At 39.1% G+C, this 6,000-nt stretch overlaps 1 pseudogene across 1 annotated transcript in view; it reads right to left on the minus strand.

The window, feature by feature from the left end:
* The window catches only part of LOC308271968 (N-alpha-acetyltransferase 35, NatC auxiliary subunit-like), a 53,966-nt pseudogene extending 50,643 nt beyond the window's left edge, over positions 1 to 3,323 (minus strand). The window contains exons 1-4 of the transcript in view: positions 3,163 to 3,323; positions 2,571 to 2,929; positions 2,068 to 2,531; positions 1,109 to 1,825 (exon numbers count right to left, since the gene is read on the minus strand). The product of the transcript in view is annotated as an N-alpha-acetyltransferase 35, NatC auxiliary subunit-like (transcript). The remainder of the gene's footprint in view (positions 1 to 1,108; positions 1,826 to 2,067; positions 2,532 to 2,570; positions 2,930 to 3,162) is intronic.
* Between the last annotated feature and the right edge of the window lie 2,677 nt (positions 3,324 to 6,000).

The following is a 6,000-nucleotide window of genomic DNA, read 5'->3' on the forward strand; positions in this document are numbered from 1 at the left end:
ATAGGTCTGGGAGTGTATCCCAGAGGTAGAAGAAGCTCTGGGTTCCATGCCCAGTACCACACAAAAAAAAATGATTAACATTTACAAACACTATTTTCACTCAGTCATTCATAAAAATTATGTTTTATAAAATCTTGCAATAAAATTATATGCATTTTGATGCATTTATTAAGATAAATTTCACCCATGGAACATAATAAACCACTTTAAAACAGTTTTAATTTACACTATGTAAGCCTTTCATACAAAAAGTATTCTTTTGTGTGTGTATGTGGTTCTGGTGATGGAACCCATAGACATTTGAACTCCAAATCATGTCCCCTGTCCTATTTTTATTCTTTATTTTAAAACAGGGTCTCACTAATTTGCAGAGGACCTCACTAAGGAGCTGAGGCTGCCTGTGAACTGTGATCCTCTGGTTTCAGCCTCCCGAATGCTGGGATTACAAGTGTGTCCCACCACGCCCGGCTACTAAAAGCATTCTTTATAATGGGATTATCCAAGATATCCATTTCATTTCATTTTATGTGAGACTGATGGCTGTATCCTCTAGGAGTAAAATCTGAAAGTAGAATTGATGCCTTTATAGTTACTTTTTCAGTCTCTCAAACAAGTTTCATAACTGAAAAATATTGTGAATAGAGAAACCAAATTCAGGAGGAAACTTCATCCTCCTATCAACAACTTCATAACCACAAAGTTTGGTTTGGTAACCTTTATAATTCTATTGATCTCATGGTCTTTACTGGGGATATTTTCCAAAATCATTTTTACCTGTCAACAGTGCTTACTAACTGTTGCATACAGCTCTGGAGACTGAGGAGGAAGGCTCTATTTATTGAAGTTGGACATCCTGAATTGCAGGCAGTGAATGGAGCCAAGCTCAGCTCATCCTGGACTTGTTCACTAACAAGTTCAAATTTGAATGTCCACACTTTGCTATTGATTTCAAAACTCTCCGTGGTTTTGAACATCTAACATATGAATTCAGATATGCCCAGCTCATTGTGATCTCTCAGCTCAATGGATGAACATTCTTTTCTTTCTTTTCTTTCTTTCTTTTCTCTCTCTCTCTCTCTCTCTCTCTCTCTCTCTCTCTCTCTCTCGCTTTCTTTCTTTCTTTTTCTTTCTTCTTTCTTTCTTCTCCTAGAGCCTTTCTCTTGCTCTTTCGTTCTTTCCTCCACCATTCAAGAGCCATCCGTGTCACTCAGTGTTGATGTCAAACCAGCATAAAGAAATTCAGAGAGATACGAGTATATGTAGTAGCACTTATTCATGCTGAAGAGTCCCAATTCCAAGCCACTTAGAAGGTGCTGTATCATAATCCGAAGGTTATGGTAATGAAACCAGGTTCCTAAATAGGCTGAATGTTGCCTTTGGGGTTCCTGTCTCAGCAGCATACTGTGAGGTGCTGCCTCAATCTCTCTGCCTCATCCTGCAAGGAAGCCAATTTCTCAGGAGATGACCAAATTTATCTCTCCACTCACCCCTGCTTTTTCCATAGATCAGAAGAAAGACTACAAAGTGGTCAAAAACAGTGAGTAAAAAGGAGTCAATATAGACCTTAGCCTGTTGAATATAATATAGAAAGCACTACAGGGAAAGCACCAGAGGTCAGATAAAGGACCCAAATGAATGTTTCACCATGTCTTGCATGAGATGAGTTCCAAAGACCCTCTTCTTACCTACCAGGTAAGGGATTTATAACAAGGATCTTGAAAGAACACATGGTAATTGTTCACAAAATTCACAGAAAAAAATAATCCAGGATACAAGGTAAATTAGTTAACTTCACAACCTCACAGATAATTTTTATTCTATTAAACTTGTAAAATAATTGAGCATTTCTTACATTATTTATTATTATTATTATTATTATTATTATTATTATTATTATTTGTGGTACTGGGGGTGGAACCCAGAGGCTTCCTACCTCTGGGCTATACTCCCAGACCTATTTTATATTTCAGTTGGAAATAGGGTCTCACCAAGTTGCTGAGAGCCTCACTAAGAAGCTGAGGCTGACTTCGAACCTGTGTGATCCTCCTGTCTCAGCCTCCCAAGCGCTGGAATTTCAAGCATGTACCACCATGTCCAGCCCTTTTTAATTATTTTTGTATACTGAGGCAAGGTTGGGGAAAGTAGCTGCTGGTTAACAAGGGGCTCACAATTCATCATAATGGGTGATCTCTTTTCATGGTGTCATTCTGGGCCTTAATGCCATGATGAAATGAATAATGAATGGCAAAGATCTTCTGCTTGAACCATTCATTTCTTCGGTTCTGCTACAGCACTGATCTCTTTCTTAGCAAAAGATACAAGCACTGTCAATAACATAGGAATAAATTTAACCTGCTAAATACTGCTAAACATTATTGGTATTCTAGTTCAACTTCTGGATCTCTTTCTTCTACTGTCAACTTCAGTTACTCTTTATTCTTCTTTTCATATCATCCTCCACAGATTTTATCATGCCCATAACTCAAAAATAAGTTACAATGTTAGCCTTTTGTGTGTTTATGTGTGTGGTGCTGAATTTGAAACCTAATGACATTCCAAAAGTCATTTACTAAAAATCTTCTTCAAAAATGGCAATCTTATTTACTTTTTTTCTTCCAATGTCACATATTTTTAATATTCCCAGAGCAAAAGCTTTCATGGCAGAATTTTCTATAAAGTCTGGATTATGGATGTAAAGGCACATAAATACTGTCTGTACCAAGGAATAGCCTTTTAACCATGTTAATAAACCACAAAAGCATGTATTCATTAACCAAATTAATTCAGACATGGTGATCTCTTTAATTTAATGATGTCATCCTTGATAGCTTGTTCAAAATTGAGAACTTTTTTATTAACTTGGCTTCCAGTCATGCCACCAAACATTGTGGGATCCATCATTTCAATAACAGACATGGCTTCAAAATGACTAAGCCAGTCATGGTGGCACATGCTTTTCATCCCAGCATTTGGGAGGCTGAGACAGAAGGACTGCAGTTCATGGATAGCCTCAGATACTTAGTGAAGCCCTTTGCATCTCACCTGTTTTAAAATAAAGAATACCCTGTTTTAAAATAAAGAAGAAAATATAGGGCTGGGGGTATAACTCGGAGGTAGAATGCCCCAGGTTCTATCCCCAATATTGTCAAAAAAAAAAAAGACCAAATAGCTTATCATGAAGCAGTTCTCCCAACATTAATTCTTGACACTCTTCTTCAAAATATTGGGTTATGTCTGCCCAGTTACATTGTATTTTTCTGTTTTTCAGGGATACTGAGTTCACATCCTGAATCATTATCTTCTTCAGAAGCTTTCATAATCATTTTCTTGAAGCAGATCTCTTCTGAGTCCAAGGATGGTACTGCAAAAAAAACTACTCTAATGCAATCAAATCTCATATTAGATCACACTGCTATTCTTCATTTACTAATAGCCCATCACCTGTCAGGGCTCACAGTTTGCCTTCTTACTACTTAAGAAGAAAAATCAATACCACACCAGCACTGGCCCAACAAGAACCCACTCCAGAGATTCCAATTTCTAAATACTAGTCACAAATGACCAAGGCATGATTCCCGCCTCCCTATCCCAGTAGCTCAGAACCCTAAATGACCACTACTCAAGTCAAAGTAGTCCATTACCTCGATGGAGATGACTTAGACCAACCCATCCTGGGCCCAGGACTAGAACAAAGCCTGCAGATTATGTGCACCACAGGGTCACACCTACCGGCCCTCAGCTGGGGCAAGGACAGGGCTGTAGCTGCTCAGGAGGATGGGCATGCCCCAGGTGCCAGTTATTCCAGGTAGCCTGGTAATACTGAGAACAACCCTGGCCTCAGCAGGAGCTGCACCAGGGAGCCCCAGACTACTCCTTGAAGCACAGCGGGAGAGCGAAAGGGCCTGGCACAGGGGTGACCTGTCCACAGGGAAGGTCACTCAGGGACATCTTATGTCTCAGTGGCTCCACAGGGGCAAGCCCTACCTACTTCTCCAGTGGCTACCAGGGAATCTGTATTTGAAGTTTACCATTTCTGAACATTTTAACCCTCTCCCCCCCTTTCTGACAATGTTGATGTTCAGTATCAACAACATATTGTTTTACCTGTTCTGGAACATTAAAAAATGTTACTGTATTATGTATACTTCTATAATTCAGCATACAGGAGGAAAATAAGCATACTACATGAACATAAAACGAAGTGACATAGAGATGGTTTACAAAATAGGATCTTTGTTGGAACAACAAGAGAAAATTTTACTAATGTTTATTAATGATATCTCTGCAAAGCAGCTAAAGCCCAAGCTTCTGTTACGAATGCTACCCTGCTGCTGCTGCTGCTGCTGCTGCTGCTGCTGCTGCTGCTGCTGCTGCTGCTGCTGCTGGACAGCAATCACTACATTGTTCTGCAGAAAGCCAGAGCCCACCTCACTCTAAGCACCAGCTTTAAGCACCAGCTCAGTCACTTCCTGCTTCAGTTGCTTTTGCAGCTGCCAGAGGCAAACCAGTTAGCACATTGCTGCTGCATCACTCACTGCTGCTGCTGAGTCACATTCAAGCCCAAGTTTAAATCCAGGAGCCTTCCATCACCCTGCATAGCTCCTCTACCAAAACTACCAATGAAAACAGGGAAAATAATGGAGGCTTCCCATTGCTCCTTTTGAGATCTACTGCCACAGTCGCTGCCTGGCAACACCTAAGTGAAAGCAGCTGGCAAGAAACTCTGGGAAATGTAGTTTATAAGCTGTCAGTCTCCTTCCAAAGGGTGCTTAGGAGCAAAGGAGCTTAAAGCCCACAGGCAAAAGCTATGCAGATTCACCCACTGACTTACGCAGAGCACATTTCACCCTTCAGCTTATATTTAAACTTCCATACCAAAATAAGTAGCAACTCGTTATGCCTTTGCCTAAAAGGTTTCAATGATCATTCCTACAAAGATGATCTCACTATTTACTCAAAAAAAGGAGAGAGACACCTGCCAAAAATCATCATATGAATCTGAGGGCAATGTTAATCATCTAGTTTAGTCACAAACCTGAATAGATTTTCTTTACCTAAAAGTCAAATGGCAAATGTAACTTCCAATAATAAAGCAAACATATCACATGCCTCACTAAAATTGTGAGGGAATTATATTATCAAAAACCACAAGACTGACTTGTAACTACCATTCCTTTAACAGGCCAGTACTATCAGGAAATCAGAAATAAAAACTTTGCTGCACCCAAGAAAAGAATTTTCTTCAAATCTCACTAATACTAGACTGTGGAGAGTAAAGCCCAAATCAAGAAATAAGTCCTATAGGTAACAATGTCTCTCTCTAGAGAGGGGATATCAATCTGCTGTCAAATTCATGCATATTCTGTAGCTTGCACTCAAATTTATAAAGTTTTCTACCTTGCACAAGGTATGAACAGAAAAATAAAATGGGAAGGGATAAAGGTTTGTAATATACAAAATGTAAACATATATACACATAGACCAAAATATTTAAAGGACATTTTTATGTACACACACAGAACAAGAAAGAGAAAATGCATAGAAGTTACAATTTTTATTTCTCCAAATGGTTAGGTGATCATCATTCCTTTTCCCACTACTCACCCTTTCTTCTACTCCTTGGTCCCAGAAAACATATATAGATTTCTATCTCAACACTTACTTCTCATGCTATGGGACAACATTCCAAATTTGTTGTTTTAGACTACTAACCAGAGTCTTATATGAGTCTTCCACAAGCCCTTACAATTGTCCACCAGGCCAAGAGTTTCTCATTATTGAGATATAAGGTTAGTTAATTCCATGAGCAAGAGCCACCTGCTCTACTTCCTGGGCTATGCAACAAGTTCCTTGATTAGAAGCAATGTGGTGGCAAATACTATGACAAGGTGCATAAGGCCTTTGTTAAATCTCATTATGATAGTGTTTGCAGGAATATGGTGACAAAAAAGTACATATCCAAGTAAATATGCATTTTACTGAGGGAAATTATTTCCCATT

Source organism: Muscardinus avellanarius (genome assembly GCF_963383645.1).
Source record: "Muscardinus avellanarius genome assembly, chromosome: 1".
NCBI lineage: Eukaryota > Metazoa > Chordata > Mammalia > Rodentia > Gliridae > Muscardinus > Muscardinus avellanarius.